The sequence below is a fragment of the Varroa destructor genome, unplaced genomic scaffold, assembly GCF_002443255.2.
Source record: "Varroa destructor unplaced genomic scaffold, Vdes_3.0 BEIS01000007.1, whole genome shotgun sequence".
NCBI lineage: Eukaryota > Metazoa > Arthropoda > Arachnida > Mesostigmata > Varroidae > Varroa > Varroa destructor.
The window spans coordinates 26,971,163-26,993,715 of NW_019211460.1; the positions used below are offsets into that span (position 1 = coordinate 26,971,163).

General features: G+C 43.1%; 1 protein-coding gene and 2 long non-coding RNA genes across 6 annotated transcripts in view; 2 read left to right on the forward strand and 1 right to left on the reverse strand.

The window, feature by feature from the left end:
* The window catches only part of LOC147754511 (uncharacterized), a 30,719-nt gene extending 9,757 nt beyond the window's left edge, over positions 1–20,962 (forward strand). The window contains exon 2 of the long non-coding RNA XR_015317913.1: positions 12,242–20,962. This is a non-coding gene — a long non-coding RNA (uncharacterized LOC147754511). The remainder of the gene's footprint in view (positions 1–12,241) is intronic.
* Positions 1–22,553, forward strand: part of mgl (low-density lipoprotein receptor-related protein megalin) — a 95,295-nt gene that overhangs the window by 36,278 nt on the left and 36,464 nt on the right. The window lies entirely within an intron of this gene.
* On the reverse strand, positions 10,280–15,542 carry LOC147754512 (uncharacterized). Its single transcript, XR_015317914.1, has 3 exons — positions 15,439–15,542; positions 12,887–13,050; positions 10,280–12,088 (listed from the first exon to the last, which is right to left on the reverse strand). It is a non-coding gene; the product is annotated as an uncharacterized LOC147754512 (long non-coding RNA).

The following is a 22,553-nucleotide window of genomic DNA, read 5'->3' on the forward strand; positions in this document are numbered from 1 at the left end:
TGCCAGCTCTGGCTCTATGAAGAATTCTGTTATGCCTTGCAGCCCCACTATTTATGCATATTCGCGGGTGACGCTTGAATGGCACGTCACTTTGGTGCCTATGGTGTAGAGTACATAACACCCGGATATTTTCAGCCGCTCCTGGACCTGTTTCCTTCGCACGTTACTCGAGTTATTGATCAATATTCGATACCGATGGTGGGTAAAGAGGAATGCTTAGTTCACATCATTGTTCTCCGTCCATTGTATTTTAATAAATTTCTCATTGTATCCCAGACCCAGATCGCAATACAATTCGGAAGTGAGCTTCGTTGTCGTTACTGATTTTGGAACATACAAACACATGAGATTTACCTTGAGTGTCAACCCGAGAAATATCGCGATAGCTCGCTGTTGCCAAGCTATCTGTGGCTATTACCCACAGAACGGCAATTTTCGATCAACCTTCCCGATGTGGCCAATCTTTCTGTCTGGTTGAATTTGTTACTTACTCTAGTTAATGGTTGACACTGGGATTGCAAAACAATGGCTAGAATTAATTGCGCTATAATTCTTACGTGTACAATTGTATTTCTATTGCTGCTACTATTGTCCCCTGCTTGCATGCTGAGGAAATATGATTTCCAGTTTCTTCTACGAGGCCCACTCGAGTGAGTTCAATGGCGGACGCCAGCATTCGAGGTAGCTTCGCATATAGTGTGCGTATGTGTGTCAATTACTTCGTGATGGCCTGTAACGGCGCCATTGTTTACTGTCCAGTCAAAATGGCTGAAGTGGCACGTGGCAGGAATCGCTTCAAAACTTTTTCATACGTCATTAATGTATACTCAAGTGAAGTCCACGGGCGTGCACCCGCTCATTTGCGCTCATAGCGCTTAGACCGAAGCGTTACGTGTCGATACAAGCGAGCGAAGTCGCTGTTGACTTTGTACTTCTATTTGCCGATATTCGTTAATTATCTATTCGTGGTTAGCTCGTGTAATATATTCGTACGTAACGCGAAAAAAAGGATCCATTTAGTCATCGATTCTTTTCAGCGTATTGTTCGACATAGAAGGGCTCAATCATACTGTGTCGATAGGCCTGTCTCTGTCGTTGTTGTTCATTCTATAGTATTGTGCCGGCGTGGCCTGAACGATACAATTTTTGTTACGCATCCATCTGGCGACTGGCCTGTGGCGCGTAGCTGTGGAACGGCTCGGTTAAGATTAGCAGGTAATAGCCGACCGCTCTCCTAGTTATTAGGGCGCCAATTATTGCAATTCGCTCTAGTATATTTAAAAATCTCTTTACGTTGACGATTATTGTAATTAAGGAAGCGTTCATTGTATCCTTGTTCGATTGGCGCTGCTGTTGCTAGTGGCGCCTTGTGCTGTCTCTATCGTACGACGTTGCGTTGCCATAGAAACATCATTCGTTGGTGTGCCTATGCGTAATTTCCGGTCGATCTTAGTTGTGAGATTATTGTTGAGTGTACAGTTCTATAATAGCAGGCTGCGGAACGTTTTGCAAACTCTGTCATACACATTATCACTAAATGACGCTAAGATCCTATTAGAAGCCGTTCGTCATGTATTCGAGCTTTTTGCTCGCGATTTTTTTCGCTATTGCGCAATATTTTCATTTTGGCTACGGAAAAGAGAGGAAGTGGACGGTAGTACAGGTTACCAAACTTCGATTCGGAATCTGAACGAGCGAAACAAACTGTAGTCAAAGGTTTTGGCAGAATACGGATGCCAAGCTCGAAGTCCGTTCACTATTGCCTAAGGCAAGCCAAATGGGTTGCGAGACCTTAATGACGCTCCAATCTGTCGCTGGCATGAGCGATCATCGATTGCGTCGTGCTGAAGACGACCAAGAGTCAACACTATACGCATACACGCAGCGAGCTCAACGCAGTGAAGTTCCTCGAATTTCACCAGTCGCTCTGTTGCCTGCAAGCTTGTGCGGCTAAACGTACATAAGAGGCCTATTCAAGACAAGAGCCTGTTTTACTGGCCGATCGCACTATTATCAGCAATAGGTGTTGACTGAGACAGGGACTAATTGTGCAAACTCATTTCAGCGCAAATAGCTATACTGGTTGGAGCATTTCAGAAGCTTTTTAGTGGAAAGATCGTTTTTCTAACGAGAGAAAATGTCTTGACGGTTTTCGCAAGCATCGCGTGTATCTATGGGGAGCTCCATCAGTGAAAGCACAGCGTTGTCCACTAAGAGAAATCCACAATAAATACAATTTTATCTCGTGGAGTACGTAACTAGATTGTTTCAATTGTTTAATCAGTTTGGTAGCTTTAATTGATTTGCTAGCCTTTTACCGTATGAACTTTTTTGACCAATGTTATCAGCGCTGAAGTTTATGATCTGTACAGCTGTCTGGCAATTGCAGATTTGCTCTGATACAAATCATAGCTAGGGGCGAACATAGTAAAAAATTAATCTATACTATATGCACGTACATACATGTGCTGTGCATAGCTGTACATCGTATACAATAGCACCATGTCGGTCCATCGCTGACTCATCAGGCTGCCGCTTGAAAAGTACTACCTGTAATAGTAACACGATTTTAAACGAAACCCAGTACAAAAATAAATGTCCGATCAGTGAAATGGTTGAGTGGCTACGTTCCGTAAAACTAAAACGGCTCCGAACGCGCCATTATTCTGCCAATGAAACGACAGAAAGCAGATAAGTTGATTGAACATTGCCAATGCATACATACATAAATGCATTTATTTTGGTATCATCGCAATTTCCTTTGGCTAGCCCATACGTCAGAGGTGCGTATTGGCTACTTTTAGAACAGAATATTATTTATACGTGAATGGAAGCGTCTAAAGTCGTCAGACATAACTTCCTTGAAATAAGGAAAGAAATACAACTGTTTGGGTAGACTGGAGAGATAATGATACCAGCAGAAGACGGATCGTATATAAATAAGTGAATCACTTCGTCATATCCTAAGAAGCGTGTATATCAAAGGATGGCGGACTAGGTAACAACGTGGCTAGACCAGAGCGACTGCTTCAGCTAAAGCATAGTCGATAGTTTAAGCAATCATCAACAACAGCAGTCAGCTCAGTACTATAACTAAGTTTTACGTTTATGGCGTCTCGTCGCCGGCCTCGAGACTCGGCCATACTTCAGCGCATTGCTTATCGATGGCTCGGTGTCATTGGCTACGCAGTTACTTAGCTCTGAGGCACAACATCACACGACGCAACTCTTTCGCCAGCAGAAAGAAAACGATGTTGGATGATGATTGTCGCCGTGAAGTTTTCTCTTATTACGTCTCGATCAGAGCGCCATGGTCAGTCGGCGTTCCCAAACGTTACTACTGCCACCATTACCAGCGTCTCAAAAACAACGGCCGGGAAAGAACACATTGAGCGTCAATTGATAAAAACCTTCATCAGACACAACGACAACAACGAGTATTCAAAGTCCACTGTTGATGACGAGGCTGCTTTGCCACTGCCGTCGTTGATTGCGACGATTCTGTGGCTTCCCTCGTAGCAGCAAACCCTCACGCCGCCCAGACCAGTGACAGCCTGTCGCGCTTTACACTTGCGCTCCCACAGAGCTACAAAAGGCAAACAGAAGGAGCATTTACCGGCGGACGAAAAAAAGGCCAGAAGAACCACTGTGCAGTTTTAAAGAGTCGAGGAACAAAAGAAGGAACCTGTGCTAGTGGCGGAAAGTAAGAAGAATGACAGAAAAATATCCCTGTCTGTCCTGCTCTGCCACTATTACCAGCCGCACAAACTTCCCTTTACTCCGTTTCTTCTTCTCGGTCTTCGCATTCGACTTCTGCTGCGTACTGCCATCTGTTTCTCTGCCCTGCTGCTGCAGCTGCTGTTATTCGCAGCATATCGTTCGTGCTGCTGCTGCCGCTGCCGTTGCTGCTATTTCTACTTCACACTAGCTGCTCCTGCTTTTGGCCTATCGCCTTTTGGCTCTGCGACCTCGGCATCTCCGCGGAAACGTAGTCAACGAGCTGGGAAAGATAGGGAAATTGGAGTTTCGCTGCAGGGAGTTGTCTGTGACGTTGCGCTGCAACAGCGATACGGCGCTGTGCTGTGAGACGGTGGGGGTCGCATAGATGGTCAACATGACCACTAGCGTTGCATCGAACGCACGAGGCATATGGTGGATTTCAGGAATCGTCCTATTGCCTCCATCGCGTTGGTTGTACGATCACTAGACTAGTTACGATTTCTTTTTTCTGATGTGGTCGCTCACAGCGCCGGAGCCGTTGCGGCCGCTGCCGCTGCTATCTGACTGTCAGACAGACAGATAGACAGTGACCCAGTGGCACATCAACACTCACGAGGGAAACAGCTCTCAACAGCAGAAGCCAGATGAGCGTCGTTTAATGCAGGTAAAGCACAAAGCAGTATGGTATGGACAACAAACATAATACCGCTGAAGCCAACGAACGGACTGCTGAAAACTGAGGCCTACAAAGGGGAAACGGTAAAGCGTGTGGAAGAAGCGTTTCACTTAAAATAAAAAAATCAAAAACCAGCAAAGAGTCGGCTTTCTATTTGGTTATTGTTAGACAAGCATTAGCACGGCTATATGTTTTCTATATTTCAACGACCAAAGATAAACAAATGTCTACGGATACTTGAATAAGAACCGATTGCACATTAGCCGATAGATGTCTTATCCACCTATTGACATTGGCTCTTTCTACCAGCCAGGAGAACGTAGATAACGGTCCTGCGGTAGCGGTTTTTTAACGTAATATGTGCCAAGCGTGTATTGGGCTGAGCCCGCCATTTAGTCATAAGGGGCTGCAAAGAGTCAAAAATATCTAGATATTTCATACTTGATCTAATAAATCGAAGAAGTTATATATTGAAGCATACTATATATATTTTTTTGATAGATATGCTATAAAACCATTGACCTCTACGAGATATTCTACCCCAAACATTTGCTTTACATGACATTCCGGCTCTGGATTTGCCATCAGTATGCGATAGATCACTTCTAAGTATTAGCTCCGTTCAGGTCTCAACCAGTTGCTCCTTTTATAACCAGCTTTTTTTTGGCAAGAAGATCCTAAAGGTGCTATTACGTTATCCTTATGATTATAGCTAGAATTTGATTGAAAGTAATGGCAGCAGCACCGTTCTGTTCTTCAGTTAGTGTGATATTGCATTATATACCAACATTGAGTGTGATACACAATGGACGACATATTAGTGGGCGGTATGAGGGGCGTTTGAGACGCCTCTGCTCAGCGAGTCTGGAACAACCTGTTATTCTGACAAGCGAATCAATCTGTTGTCTATACCACTTTTAAAGACAGTAGTATTCGTATGGGGGCGTGAGCTTTGCGATGATGTCGCAGCTGAATGGCGTTGAGATTGGAAGGAAACTATAATACATGCAGTACGCACATCCTAAATCCCGAAAGGCCTAATTATATGTATTTTCGGATTTATGGTTCGCTCGTCAACGTCCAGTCATGTTTGCATAATATGTACATATCATTAGTAAGGTAAAATATGTGGATGAAATACCGATCATTTGGATTTACACAGGCGGCTTTTTACATTTTTGACTAATCTCGACCATTTTATCATTGCACGTTTAAATTTAATAATAATAATAATAATTTTAAACAAGGTTTACATCTAAGTACAAACGAACAAAATGGCCGAAATCGGACGAATGATAGCGTTCTTAATAGCGGGCCGGATCGACACAGAGCCACCAAAGGTGCTGTGTAGTGCCGTTTTTTTTTACGAAATTCATTAGCGCGCACTAAGTCAAGTAATAAGGACAAGTTTATTCTCAGAGCTGAAAAAATTCATCATCATATTAACCAAGCGAAAACGGTTGTCTCCCATGGGTCAGCGGTGCTCAATTAGCAGATTACATACCTTTTTACTCTATGAAATGGCATATATTCTATTTGAAGAATTCAGCGTTTTGCGATGAAGCGAGCTTTCGTGATACGTCGAACAGGGTCCGCGCTTCTATTGTTGCATCTAATATACAGGTTGGACAAGCCAGAGTTTTTTCTTCTTTATTCTTGGACGCTAATGATACGTTGAGGTTCTTTCAGTGGCGAGCTGTTTTTTCAACTGGACCTCTACTAGTTTTGCTATTGATTCTGGACTAGTTTCATATAGACCCACGCTGCCCCCGTATTCAGCGAATAGTTCGAACTCTATACTCGACTGGATAAAATTATCCATAGTACTATTACGTAACAATATCGTCTGTAATGGCTTGTTCCGCCTAGAATGAAATTGCCTAGAATTAAATCCGCAAGCATCTGTCGTTGATGGCGATAGAAAGAAAGGGAGAACGCGTACAAACGGATGTTACCAAACCGCAAAAGTTACTTTTACTTGCTAATACTGTCCCCCTTTTGAGAAAACCGTAAATACATCGCCGTCATTTTTACTGTTATTGTTATTAAAACCCACGATCGTATTCTGTTTCGATTGTCTGCCCTATGAATGCGTACTAGAATGTTATCAAATGTAGTCTATAGAAGGAAGACTATGAAATAACGAAAATTTTATGTCGATAATTTAAAAACCTTCGCCCCCAGCAAGGCAGTAACTGCTTCGCGTCAAACCCAGTCGTAAGTTTTCAGGGTAGTCCGCTTGTAGCCCCCTCTGCATATATTAGTACTATGAAGCTAGATAAATCGATCAAATTCGTCACTATCGCTGTGAAACAGATTATAGCAACTAAATATAAAAAAACAAACGAATAAGAAGCATTTACATCGTGCAGGTACGCCTACGCGTGCTTTCCGTTTGAGTGCGAAAAACAAGGAATAATATAGTATTCAAAAATTAGAACCGATCATTGAATTTTACTGAAGAATGAGAGCAGATACACAACATGTCTACACGAGGATGGGCATACTCGCTCTAGCTAGTTTAGCTGCTAACATGTAGCCCTATTAGTGTAGTTGCCGCAAAGTAGTATACCCGAGCAGACATATCATTCACAAGGTTGTTATTCAACAGTTGTCTAACGTAATACGCCGAAGTTCATTCGTGTGGCTCGTTAAATATCAGAGATCCGTGTTGGGCGTAAGTGACGTTTGATTAACGACCGGCATCTTCGAAAATAAGCACACCTTTAATAAAATTACTATTTTTATTATTATGCGCAAGTCGGAGCTTCTCGCAACCCCTGACGCCGACGTAGTTTGCATCATTTTTCCTGTTCTTCTGGCGAATTATGATGTGTGCGCCAGGGGGCCTGGTGACTCAGATGAGTTCGTTTTTAGCGTTGTCATCTTGCTACTTCCACTGGAACTGTTTGTCGCCGCCAAAGTTCGAGAAGCCGGAATAGGTTCTCGACTCACGTTCGACGACAGAACAAAACTGGCAACAACGGCATTGGAGTGCTTTGGTTGACTGTAACAAAAAGACGTTAGCCAACGCGTTTCGTTGGCTGGTGATGGCGACCCGATATGGATCACGTTATGCAGTCAAGCCGCCGCTGTCACTGTAGTCATCAACGACGCTGCTTCAAAGCGGATAGCTTCGGCGAAGCTCTTGATGACTCGATACGAACCCGACCGCACCATACAGCCAAGCGATAGTAAAGAAAATCGACACACAACTGCAAAGGTTGCCGGAAGCCAGATACAAATTTAACCACGCTTCTATGCAAAACGATACAAGTCCGCACTGTTATGTATGTGTGTCTCTGACATGGTGAGACACAAGACCTATCGAGCTACCGTTAGGCTTCTACTACGACAGATTGGCCCACGTCGTAAACCATTGAAGCTTGCAAGGATTAGCAATAGACTTCCATGACGCCGCAGGTGACGCACTAGAGCTTGAACATGCTGCTGTCAAGCAACCAGCCGACGTGGATGACCGAACGATTCGCTAAGAGTTATGTTAACCAGACCGAAGAGCTTCGGAACGAACGAGCGCGTATTTGTAAAAATCGGTTTGAAGAAATAACCAAATCGTTAGAGGAAGTAACCGAAATGGAGGTCCGACGAATGGTCAAAATGGTTCCCGTAATCTGGACAAAAGCCGAAATGAATTCCGGGCCGGGGTTTTGTGGAACTGCACAAAGTCATTGTTCGTCCTTCTAAGAAGACAACGCAAGATTCTTTTTTTGTGTGTGTATATGATAAATACTCAAACAGGTAACGTAATCATAGCGGGAAGGCTGAGTATGCAGATTATGTGAGCTTTTCAAGGTACCATACATTGTTGTTATATAGCACAAGTATCATTGAAAGGCAAAAATCCATCATCAGGTACAAATCTTATATCGACAAAAACACGTACATTGTAGTAAGCTAACACATAAAAAATCATAAAGAAACATCTACACATAGCAGACTTGTTGTAAAAATGAGAATCGTTATTCAACCTCTGATGTCTTCCAACGAAAACCAAAAAGCTTTGATAAAGTAACGCTTTTTATCCACCGTGTCAGAGCTGCAGTTGCGCCCCTACTGACCGACACTATACGTTAACTAGCTGACACTGTTAGTTACATGGTAGTGGTGATGGCACTAGTTACATGGTACCATTGAGATTAACCGAAAAGTCTCGTACAATCGCCAAACTCCGACCGGTTGGGCCTCTTCTCTCTGCAACAGCGTCAATGTATTGTTAAGGTGTAACTACGCGGCTGAGAGAAGGTAATCGAGCGCAGTACGATCAGTCGCAAAGACTAGCGGAGAGGTTCGAAAACGGGTTAGGACTGACAGCATCCGTATATTTGTCTGTTCACTCGAAAATGTTAGCGCAACATAGGCGTCGCGGTGATAGGGCAGACTGATATGAAAGATCTAGGTTGTGGCAGATCGTAGCTTTTTGGCCACGATTGATTGCATGTTGCATTGCAGCCAGCAGTATCACAAAAGGACACAGAGGACAGCTGATATGTGAAAGGTAAACGAAATAACCAAACCCGACGAAGTCAACAGGGGATAGCCAGGGTCGTATTTGTCGTAGACGAAAATACTGAGTATTTGTAATAATGCAAAACATAGCCTTGTTCATGTCATTGGTGGCATTACGCTTATCGTGCATTTCTTCCTGGAGATAACCGATCTTGAATGTTATTTTGAGCGTTCTATGATAGCGGGGACAATGATAAGAAATTCAGGAGAGTCTGCAATGTCAGTGCTGGGACGCATTGTGCTATAGTGTATAATTGATTTGGTTGAATATATAGTAGAAATTTTCCTTCATTTTAGATGGTTTTTATTTGTCTGTTACTGGTTACTCTTATTAACTATTTCTATGAATAAGCGACTACCACTTTAAAAATGTAGGACCGCTGGCATTTAGGCCAATCGATATCTGTTGTCAATCAATTTATTTGTCGTTTTTACTTTGTCCGCGGTTGAGGTTTTATTTATAATGTAAATTTAGTTTAGAATGCTTAGAGAATGTGCGAGGAAAGGATCACAACGATACGATGGAACACAGGCAATCTATGTTTACTCCATTCGTTTGGCATAATGATAACTTGAACGAAAACCGGAGAGTTGTCTCGTACCCGTCGCTGATGAAGCAATTAACATGAGTTATGGCAGAAAAGCAACGTTTGAGAGAATCCGTGAGATTCTCGCGAACTACAACAAGAAGGGTTGACCATTCTGTGACTTTATGTTGAAGAACACACAGAGTACTAGTTAGCTTGCAATAGACGTTTCCGCACGTTGCACAGACGACCCGAACTTACTGTCTAGTGAGAACGATGAACAGCTACGCTATCCGTTTAACTTTGTAGACTTCGAAACGATGCGAGATAGGCCGCTCTCTGATCTAAACTTCATCTCTCAGCCCGTACCCCGCAGACGGTCTCAGTTTTGCTTGTATAGCTAGGTAAACGCTCTTGGCTATATGTACACATCCCGCTTCATGAATTGGCTAGCCTGATCTTAACGTTACGCTTATGAGACGCACAAACCAGCTAGTTCTATTCGACAGAACAACAGCATCGAAGTATCTAATAAGAAACGCTCCTTGTATCCCTTCCATTTATTTCTAGTTAGCAAGATATGTAATGTATAGTCATAGGTCACCAAAGGCCTTTAGCGAATGGCCTTGAGCGGTATTTAGCGAATCTGCTTTAACTCATTCCTTGTGTTGTATTATTTCTATCCATACTGAAAAACTGAAGAGAACCTGTTTGGCCTTATGCCATCCATAGAAGTACTTCACGTAATTCTAGAATAAAAAAGAACAACAACTGACGTAGAAGACTACTGGTAGTACCTGTATAGCACTTGCAGCTAAACTTCACATATATGAATTTATTTACGTTATATTAATTTATATATATTATGTTACTTACTATTACATTGTGATTAGTAACGGTTATTACCACTTCCTTGTTAGTGTGTAGCGCACGATCTTAGAATATAGCGATCAATAGTATTCCGATGACTGCCTTATTCATTGGCATTTATTATCAACGTTATTGGCGTCAACGCGTCCGCGACGCAAAAACACAGGGGGCTTTTCATTGCATCACGCGGCAGAATTTTGTTCATGAGAACGAAACGTTCCGTATATGAACCGTTGCTGGCATTTCTGAAAGGATGGCACTCATAGGCCCACATTATATATGTATATATACGTCCTAATTGCTGTTGCTGTTCCTAGACAAATAGCATTCCTGTTAGTTTACCGGTTGACTGATGACCTGAGAGCGGCGTTACAGGAAACGTAAGTCTTGCGTTTCACGTTACTTGTTAGATGTTACCATGATACAGTAATAACAGTGGACGTTTTTACGATGACTCAGAGCCAAAGAAGTTTTTACTGTAGATCTGTTACAACTTTTCGATTCGGATAATTGAGCCGTTTGCAGCTCTACAGGATGCTTGAGAAGGACGTATAATACGTATTCTGCCTAGGCACACTTATTTTGAATAATAACGCAATGGTTAGTTTATGCACTTTTACGGTATGCGCATAGTTGCGGAGATGTTTTTTTTTTTTCTAGGAAGAGACGACTTCGAGCAAAGGTATTGATATCAAATTCAAATGGTTATAATACGTTGTCGTCTCGAACAACCCGCATTATGGTGTGCATATGCTTAGCACGTATATGCATGTATATATCGTTAAGCTGGCTTATCAACTTCAGCAAGAACTGGATGAAGTTTACCGTAGAAGTCAGCATACAGCCATGAATGATTGGTATACATGCAGTACAATCAGTGACACTGATTCGTTAGCTATGACAGGTGGTGATCGAGAAATTGTTCGCTCAAGGATTACGCCTACTGTTACGCTGCCCCCAGCATCGATCCCGTGGAAAGTTTCTGCATAAGGCTACGATGGTGACCTTCGCTACGTCAAACCGCCACCTGTTTACTAAGAACATTAAAATTAATATTCGACTTCGTAGTAGATAAAATTGTTGCTGCGAGCGTTCATTGTCTCTCTTTCTCGAAGGTTTTGCGAGTTCCGTAGGCGCCGTATGCATACAGGGCTCTATGATTAGTTTACAAATTCGGCAACAGTTAAAAGAAATCGGTACAAACGCTCTTGCTAATACTAGGTGTGCGTGCGACATATGTCGCCAGCCAGACAATCAAGAGTAACAGTGAAGCAGAGCTATCTTTGTGCGATGCCTGGACAGACACAGCGAAGCCTATTTCGTCTTCTTCTCGTATCATTCGTCGTTTGCTGCTGCTTAGAAGTGATTGAGTGACAGGAAATAACACCTGTGTCAATGATCTTGGACGTATGGGCGGCACCGCGGCATTCTCTAATGCTGGGAGACTGAAATTTACGTTTTTCATAATTTATGCCGTCGCCGTCGCCGTCGCCGTCGCCGTCGCCGCTCTTGTTGTTAGTTCAATAGCTGTCTACTCGTGCTAATTTTTTCTGAGTCTGATTTAGCGCAACGAGGTGCTGCCCGTTCATTTCGTTGTTTTTTATTATTTCGTACTCTTGAAACCCTGCACACCAGATGTCGCTGAACTCCAAGATGGCGCCAAGATGAACCCATATTAACGTTCAGTACGCGAGACCATGTTAGCCAAGTTTAACAAATCGTCGTATGGGCAGGTAACTAACTGTACAGCTGAAAGTAGAAACATAATCTGTAAAAAAAAAGAGAGCGATTAGTCCTCAAAATGTTAAGAATATTACGTAAGATACAGTTATATAGAGTCGTACTAGTGATGGTGGCTTTATTAATAACGTGACCAAAAATAACATCATATTCATTTTTCATCTTTGTGTTGTGTTTTCAGGTAAGTTTGTGTCCCGATACGTCCCGCTGAGCAGACACCCGTGCTCAATCCAGTCTCGTTAGCGAGTTGATTCCATTTGAGATTGTATTAATGGAATACCTAAGAAGAGCACCATAGCCACGTACACGACCCCTATATATATATAGGTCTAAAAGATGTAAACAAAATAGTATTATAAAAACGTTTTTATTAACTGCGACGGCAGGAGTGGGAGCTCAATCTATGAAATTCTAACTATTTTCAGAGATACATCAAGAGTAAAGATTTTTAAATGGATTGTTTCGTCGTTCTTGGACATAATATGGTTTTTATTTTTCTATGTCGCCTAGCTGACACTGGAAGTGCACGTTTCCTTTGTGTGCCAGAAGATCTACATAGAGACCACATCCTGAACAAATTCTCCAAAGATCCTTGGAACACTATCTATAGCTACAGGCACCATTTAAAGATGGAATCGATAGTGGCTATAAGCTTTAGAAGATTAGTGCAGAGCCGAATGATAGCGATGCAATGTTGCTCTCTTCATTATCGGCAATGTTAATCTTCGTTTCTCCTCTTCTTATCAATTGCTTCACTGAGTCTAAAGCACAGATTTTTAGTGTGTAACATGAAGTGGCAGCATTTTTGCATTGTGTTTATACTTACGTTTCACACTTTGAGTATTTGGACGCAGCTTCTTCTGTCCCGTTTGCAATACCTTCCAATACCTCTAGTGATTTCGCTTCTCTCCCAAGCTTCGTTGCACATAAGCGCCGTGGTCCGTTGACAGAACAAAGGATACAATTTGTGGACGCGGAATACGGTTTTGCCTGAGTTTTGCGATATAAAGAATAAAAAGGAACTTTATATACGTCAGTTGAACTTAGCGAAAGCATAAGCAAAATATATTCCGAATGCTACTCTATCGCTGCCTGTTCTCGTTCGGGGCGAAGAGCTGTCTACGGCACGACCCACTTTCAGCCCAGCCAAACGTCGTAGCATCAAAGTTTTCAACGCGTATACATACTACCCATCGCTAGTCAGTAATAATGAACGACAGTGCTCACGTCGGGCTGCAAAAGAAACGGCGTAAATTCTATCAGCCACTCTGTCTGCTATACTTTCTGCTGCTGTTGTTTTAGTTTCTCTTTAATGTAGCCATTCGATGCGAATAGTTCTATTGTAAATTTTAATCGACTCGTATCCCGTGTTTCTGGAGCGGTTCCACGGAACACTATTTTGGGCGAACGAGAAACGACCTTTTCCAGCGCCGAAAAAGAACTCCCCAACAGCTTCGAGCGAGGCGTTCGACATAATGATGACAAAGGTCATAAGAATGCGACCGTTGGGGTTGCGCAAGCATTGCTTGCTCGCAACCGCCGGTTATTTATGAACGTAATTTTTGCTATACTCTGATTGTCCATTAAATGATTTAATTGGGATGTATCGTTCATGGTCTGCATGCGAGAATAGAATGTTAAAAAAGGCTTCTAGTAGTTTGGTAAAATGAGAAATTTCAAAATTGAGAAGATGCTTTCAGTAAATGTCTATCTTTTATCGTTCGGAGGAATGTACATGCCAAACTGTGATGCCCAGAAAATTACCAATAGTTTCAGCCTGACTGACTGACTGACTGACTGACTGACTGACATTGCATGATAACGTTGCACCGGCGTTGCTCGTTACTGATTTGACGAAAGCCTGCTCAATCAGACGGGGATTACAGTGAAATGTGTCACTTACTAATACTGATGAGCTTACTCAGATGCTCACTTAAATCAAGCGCCATCAACCGAAAGTAAAACCATACATCGGAACGCTAGTAGAACCGTTCTACCTGAATCTTGCGGGAGTTTGCCATTTTGTTGGTGCCGGCGTCATTTGCATTGCGTTCTCAATGGCGTCGTTCTACCGCTCGACCCTTTATCTGTTCCTCATTCATGTGTGCAACATACTGAACAAGCATTTTAGCTATAATTGTTTCCTATAGTCGTTCTCATAAGAACACTTTATATTCTTTATGTGCGCGTAAATGATTGGGACAATCATTCGTTACTGTTCATTACTACATTCGTGGTTCAGGTTCTTTATGATGTTGAACCATAGCTCAACGTCATCTGTCCCACAGGCGATCGATGCTATAACCGTTACAGCGAGGGGTTTTGTGAGTGTGGCCCCCATCCATTTGTCCTCGTAATGTCTGCTTATACGATTATGGAACGGTGGTCACTGATGTTCAACTGCGACTCGAATTAAATGATGGCACCACTATGAATGACTAACTGGCTAGATGGATAAGCTATTGGCTAGTGATGACTCCGCTGATGTTACAGTTCAGCTCGCCGGAAGGCCTTTGTCAACGAAATCGCCGCGGTATCCCCCTACGAACCGGCCAACTTCATATTGGCTCAACTGGTGCCTTGCTTTACCTTCGCCATCAGCGCCAGCAGAATCATCATCGCCATTATTGACTCTAATACGCCGTTACCGCAACTGTGATTTATTATGATTACAAAATCATTCACCTCATCATCAGCATCAGCATCAGCAGTCGCCGTAGATTCTCGTCATCATGATTTCAATGATCATTTTGACATTTCGGGGTTTGGCCTTGCGAAAACTTGCGCTTACGGGTTGGGTTGGCAGTGCCACGCTGTTTTCACGCTTTTACCGAAGTAACAGGATCATGAACTGACGATGGCTATCGATAACAACGTAATGGTTATAACTAAAAGTATATTTTCGAAGCAAATATAGAATTTCGTGACAAATAGCTTTATCTATTTTTGGAAAATGATAACGCCAATCAATGATTCTCTAGATTTATATTGACTTCTTAGTATTTTATTGACAGTGGACGTGATGTCCTGGTCTGAAACTTAGCATAAAATTGCCCCCTGATTAAAACAGACAATAGCTTTTATGATTGATAATAACTATTGAATTGCTGATGGTGACGCTAACAACGAGTATTAATAATGCAGCATGATTGCGTGTAACTGGGGCTTCAGTTGGAAGAAGGGTGATTAGATCTTTATTACAATGAAGTGTCATACGTACTATGGATAAAAACCCAAGACCCCAACGGCAAAAAATAAAAGCCCAGCGCATACGACTGTGGCAATAATTGCCGACCTGCAAATAGACGCTAATCGCTCGTAACCCGTAACGATCTAAGTTGCTACAGCCTGCTGCTACCAGCTTCAACTGTAACGTACCTTGTGGTCGGAATGAGACAATGACGACAGCGATATCACGTATTTTTATAGGTGACGATGAAGTGGACGTCAGGTTGCATTGTCATTTCGCACCACCGCGTAACAGTTGACGCAAAGGCCTGAAAGGGACGAACCAGAAAAATAGCGGATTATAATTATGTACATCTTCCTAGTCATGTGACGATTAGAAATCCCTTCAGATAATGAATTCGCTATCGACATTTTGTACTAAAAAAGTTTCGCGTTTTACGTTCGATATCGCCATTTTCCATTCGATCAATACGGCCAACTCCCAACACGGAACAAAGCCCGTTTACGTCCGGATTCGAACCCATACCACCACGCACCGTTGAAGTCAAACAATCTATCCACCATAACAACACCCTACTTCAGCCGCAATTTTTACGACTCAAACCAAGTAGGTGTGACTTCGCATCGGATGTATACATCAGAGGAATAGGCCTAGTCGAGAAAACGCTCGAGGCAAAATAGAATAAAAGGACTCAGCTAACCGACGCAAGCCCGAAGAACAACAGATCGAACGTTCAGAATGAAGAGTCTAGTCTTTAGCTGCCTGTTCGCAAAACAATGTTCGCAGAGCACGAGTAAAGGCATTTAATCAAATGCTTAAGCTAATAGATAGGTTTGTGTTCCTTCTAACCACAATAAACGACACCTGTGAATCTTTAATCTTGGATATTTCCTTCTATTCTTGCATATTGCTGTGCTGCAATCATATAACTAGAAATATTTTTGTGTTATACATCTAGTACCTAAGGCTTTAAGCACAATTTCAGTCAGGAGTCGTGTAACTAACTAGTAAAAACCTTCTTTACGATGACTACAACTACGAAATAAAAAGAACACGTTTTTGCTGCTCAGCACATTTGATAGGTATTAGGATTGATCTCGATTTTTAACGAGTGCCAAAAATCAACCCTAGCGTTGCCATTGCTGCTCTACTTGCAAGAAGAAAGACAAGGGGCCGGCCACGCTTGTAAATGCGTTGGTGAGCTTTTTTTTTTGCTGTTACTTTGTTGATGAAAACGCTTCGCCGAAGCTTGGATTTTTCGGGTTTGACGAGGGGTGACGATCGGCGCCATCTTGACTCGTCTACGCACACCAACAGCGTTCCAGACGGGGTCCAACCCGCGTCGGCGGTGCATGCGACCGACTGCCGCGGTAGCGTTCGTACCAAGACACTATCGGTCAGCGCAGTTCTATGCTAAGAGAGTGTAGCAGTAGAGACGAAGCGCAGACCGTTTGTTTCTTTGCTTGTTGGAAATCTGTGCCAAATTCTTTTTCCCTTGCGGTTGCTGAGGTAGCAGTGGCCGTTGCCGCTGTCGATTGGCTCAACGACGAGCGGCCAGCCAACCGACCGACCGACCGACCGACCGACACGCCCCTTTCTTGGTCAGAACGCAAAGCCAGAGATAGAAAGAAAAACCCTTTTGCTTGAAACAAATTTCCACGCACACGTCGTTCCGAAAGCAGACCGACGCCATATGTAGACGAGAGTTTGAGGTGTAGAGCCATTGCGCCGGCGTGCCTGTGTGCAGGCGGATGCGAGTCAAATTCGCGACTGGTGGAAAGACTGGTGATAACAGTAAGGAGGGCGTCATATGGGTACCCATGGACAATAGAAAATAATTACAGGATAGACAGACAGAGAACGAATTGATTAATCTGTGCGATGGCAAATGATAAAAATTATTTTGAGCTATCTGGACACGCACGTAATGATAATGATTTTCAGTAACAGACAGTAATGCTTATAAATGGCCCGTACGTTTGTATCGAACTCTTTTGCGTTGTACTCGTCTAACTCTGATAGCTCTGAACGTGTCCAACATTCGCAGCTCCTCTATATAGTTCAAACATATTGTGGTTCTTTAGACACTGTTCGATATTGGTCTCTCGTCTTTGAGAATATATCGATTTGCCAAGAGAATATGTATAGTATAAATCGAGCGAAATACACGCTGCTAACAGTACGGCGACGAATGTAATGTATTGCGACCTACCGCTACCTTCAACACAAATATTACCTAAAATCCGAACCTAAAATTGTCATCTTCCTCTCCCCTCTCTGTATTTAATTGCCCCGTTGACAACTATGCATCAGTTCTCTTTGACGAAAACTCGCAGAAATGTCAGCTTTAACAAGAGCCCGTCCAGCACAGCAAAAAAGACGGCGTCTTTCCTACACGACGCTCTGCCAAGTAGTTAACCGAATTTGACGCGGACATGTCAATGAAAGGCAACTCGATCTAAGAGGTGAAAGTGCTTAGATGAACGTACGAATCGATGGAAAAAGGCTCTTCTATAACCTGTACAGAGGGACGTTGCTAAAGCAAAACGGAAAAGCAATCGCTATCTTAATAGTCAACGAGGACCAGCAGCCGCACTGACTAACAAGAGCCCCAGCAGCGATAACAGCAACGGCGGCGGAGTACACCGCCGGCATCGAAAACAGCAGGACCATGAAACACACGTATGCGGGCATATGTTGCTACTGTATCGTGATTTTGTTCTTCTGCTATTTCTTTAGTATTTGTCGGTTGTACCAAAGCTAAACGGGGGCGCTAACGCTCACGTTGGCGCTGACGCTGCCGCCTCTGTCATCAATCCAATACAGCGGTGGTTGTTAGCTGCTGTTAGCGGCAATTGTATGATAGCAAAGTCTTTGCGTCTCTTGAACCAGCATCCATCTACTACTGGTTCCGTTGTGTAGCTGAATAGCTGGAGAGTTGTTTTAGGAGCGCGCCCTGTTTACGACCGTTAGTGGAGATGGTATACTATTCTGGCGGGCTGACCTATCTCTCTGTCCGCTTCTCCAGAACGGTAAGCACAATCGTCACTGCTGCCATTGCCATAGCATTTCGACTACTACAGCTACGTCAATGCAACGCTACCACTACTTGATCGTTCGTCATCACCTTCAACTCGACTTCATTCTCTTCTCGTCTACCATTGTCTAACTTGCTAGCGGTGACAGCAAGTCCTTTGGAACAGCTGTAGCAGCTGCCATCACCATTTAATTCTGTTTCTGCCGTTCGTGGCGCTTCTGTTGGTACGGTGACTGTCCGTTATTATTGTTGTTATTTCCTCGTGGAACCTCGACGTGGAGTTTTGTCGACTTTTCGTTCATCTATCCATCTGTACGGCCATCGGTCCATCGTCGGCGTCAACGTCAAAGTCAGTCGCTGACGCCATCGGCACCATGATAGCGTCTAACATCGGTCGTCCGGTAGATGGTGGAAATTTGGGTCAGCAGAAGACGAAAAGCTGGGGGAAGGGGTTAGGGCCAAGGCTTCACCGATGGACGCAATGTTGCTTGTGTTAGCAGACGGTTACATTGATCGTGCTACGCGGTCGTGTGGCGTTAGCGATCGTGGGGTCGGATAGACGATGAAGAAAAAGGTGAAGATTCAACGGCAGTAGCAGTGGTAGTAACTACGACTGCAGCTCTGACAGAAAATAAGATTAATAATAATGATTATGAGAAAAAGGATCGTGTAGTGCCAGCAGTGGCAGTGGTGAAGCCACGAGTGATGATGATCGTGATTCTGCTGCTGTTGCGTCGATGAAACCAATCATAAAAATAGGAATGATAATAATAATAATAATAACTACGTGAAGTGGAATGAAAACGAAAATGAAGTGTTTTTCGATGTTATTGCGATTGTTGCTGTTACTGTTGTTGTTGCCATTGCTGTGAGTGCTGTCGTGTTTGATGTGGTTGAGCGGCCACAGCGGCGGGGCCGACTTACCTGGCCGATTCCCGTCTTGGTGGTGACTCGCTCTTTGCGATGCTGCCTAGCTACGACTTTCGTAGATGGGGAGCCCCAGTGATACCGAGTGGTCATCTGAACTATCAACGCCATAAACTATTATACATGGTCACCAGTGACCACAAAACGAAACCCGAGGTCAAAGGCCGGAGGTGAACTGGATGAGAGTGATAGCGTAGACAAGAAAAGCGGCCAGCAGCAGCAGCAACAATAGCAACAAAGTAATAATAACTCGGATTGGCATATTTTGTGCAACTTATGCTGTTTTTACCTCCTGTCTGTTATTTCTCGCTTTCTGTCGCTCATTACCAAGCATTATTGTTGTTATTGTGTTGGTTAATACCTCTACGAATCGAAACACTAAGCAGATGTAGGCAAGCCATGTTATTTACGCGGTGTCATGGAAGCGAGGACGTGGTGGTCTCCCGGAATCACGTATGAAGAAAGGCAGAAGGAGATGACGAGTCACCTGACAAGTTAGGACAATGAGTCGGTCGATAAACTGCTGTACGCAATCCGTTTTATCCGTTTATCGTCTGCTTATTAGGCTCTTGGTTATAATGGGCTCATTCAGTAATCAACCGACAGTTCGCCTAAATTTCTATATCGCGGAGACCGTGTGTAACTGAAAATATTGATGGAAAAGGTCCTCGTGTATCATCCTATTGTTCGATAAACTGTATGCACACACTGATTGGCGAGTGGTACCTCTCGGAGTGGGTGGTTCCTTTTCGCTATTTGGTTTAAAGCAAATAGCACTTGAAATATAAAGATAACTTAATAAGATGTAGGCGTCAACCTTCAGGAAATAATGCTGCATTACTATCTTAGATACTTGTTCAAAATATCGTAAAAAAACTCTTGTAACCTGTCCCAAAACAAAAATGTATTTCGACCAGTTCCTTTGTTTTGTCCCGTTTACAAACGGTAATAATTAAGATTAATGAGGTAATAAGTACTGAACAAGGTCCAATTGGTAAAAACTACTATCGCTTTCATAAAATTTGGCGTGACGATTGAGGGCATTACGAAAGCCAATTCAGCGACAAATGAAAATGAAGATTTCACTTGGTTGACATGTATCTTTTTTCGGGCAAAATTGTCGTCTGATATTTTGTAGACTTGCACAGTTGCTTACCTTTTTTTTTGTTTTCTTTTTTTGCAATGCTGCGTGGTACTATTATCAAGCATTGATGCAAATACTGGGATTAAATGCAGGAAATGAGGCATACCCTAATCGACGGAAGCAGATTATCAAGGAGTAGGGTTGTCTCTATTATGGATAATAAGAAACAATTTGCGATTAGCAAAATTAGCCCTATACAATGCGGTCGATTAGAAGCTGAATCGTATGGTAATCTGAAGTGGTGAACAAGGCGGGTTCACTAGGACCACTATGGCCATTACTGCCATTTTACAAAACAGGCAACTTTTTGCTTTTCCACACGCGAAACGACGTTATAGACAGCGCCTGAGTTTAACGTACCGTAAATGATTTAATTATTGTGGAAAGTATCAACACTAATCTAAATCCGACACTCATTCTACATCAGTCAACAGTGTATTGTGGTACACTATGGAAAAAACAACAACAAAGAAGAAAAGAACAATATTCCTGTGCTAAATCGTCCATTGTCGCTAGTAAACGTTACGTCATTATCATAGAAAGCGATATAAGTGATATAAATTCGCATGGACTGGAATTATAAATTACGACATCTACTGTGATGTTCCGGGTCCATTTACTGTGATCGTCTCGTGCCGTAGCCGTCGTGCACAGTCGATTCCTTTTACGTAACGCTGCCTAAATCTTCTGTGGAACATCACATTCTATGTCGAATTGTTTTACGCTTTCTTTAGTTAAGAACAGATGTCCTTTTGTGCGATTGAGCTAGTTGAATACGACATCTCAAGTTCCCTCTGACCATCTGAACAGTGTTATACAGCAAAAAATCTCCGAATAGGCGCAGACTTCAAGATCCCGCTAACGGTGAATGTACGCCCAAACCAAAATCAACTAGGACATAGCCCGAATAGAACAATGGCCTAAGCCGACGAAACGCAAAACAATACCACGTATATATACCAAACGATTAATTAGCGATTTCCCCGGCAGGTTTTAGTTTTACAACGTAGTTGATAAACGCCAAAATAGATGAATCACATTTGGTGCCACAGAGTCGTTTAGGGACACGCAAAAGTTACCGGAGACGCGACCAACCAATCGGTTTGTCTTGATTCAATCATCATTGGCGCATCGCACCTATTTTGAAATATCGCCATTGTTGACCACTGCAATTGTCCAAGCCAGTTCGATATTGCCAACTTTGCCGTGTCAGTATTATCTTACGGTTGAAACGGTTACAGCATTCAAAGAGCTTTGGCAGTATTCACAAACGTAACAATGATTTGACCGTTAAATTTCCAGCCTTTCCAGCACTGTTGTCCCGTCGGTTCGTTCAGGACAGGCCATTGTCATATATTGCAGCAACTATTTGAAATTTGTTCCCGTCTACCTCACCAGCCCTGCAGCCTCCTCTGTGACGCTCTCAGTTCCTATCATAGACCTGTTGTCCGTATGACACTACTATTGCTATACTTCGGTCGAATGGCCCTTAACTTTTCTTCGCGGTTTCAGAACGAATAGTTTTAGTGGCAGGCAGCAAACCAGTGAGTGTCTACGTCTTTTCACGATACACTAAATAGGCTCTTTTCGATTTCATAGCAACTTTGCAGCGAAGTGTCTTTAGTTAAGATAGTAATAACAATACAAATCGTGAAAAAAAAAAGTAATTAATAAGAATAATAAAAATAATGAGAGCTTTTTAGCCTCACTTGCACGTTTAGCTCTTAGTGTCACCGCGGTTACCATCTCTCTCCCACCTTCTGGCCGTAAATAATCTCGGTGCCGTTCGATGGCGTCTGGGTTCGGTAAGTCGTCCTGGCTGATGGCAGCAAACTTTGCTACAATGTGTCACAAAAGCGGCGAAGACTGGGCCGACTCTTGGAGGAGTCATCTCATCACAATGGCAATCGCGATCGTGGGTCAAAAAACGTATGCAACTGGGCCTGGTTCCGACTACAATTACACCCGCCCATAAGTCTCTCTTTCTCTTTGCTTCAAATGGCAACTCGATGTCCATTTTTCGCTGACATTTCTACTGCTGTTGGCCTGGTTGTTGTTGTTACCAATGTTATTGTTGTTGTAGTCATTGTTGCGGCTGCTGCAGCTACTACCGAATGACTGCAGAGGTGAGTACAGCATTTCCCTTACGAAAGGAAGACTCAGGCTCGGTTGATGGTGGCTCGCAGATGCATAAT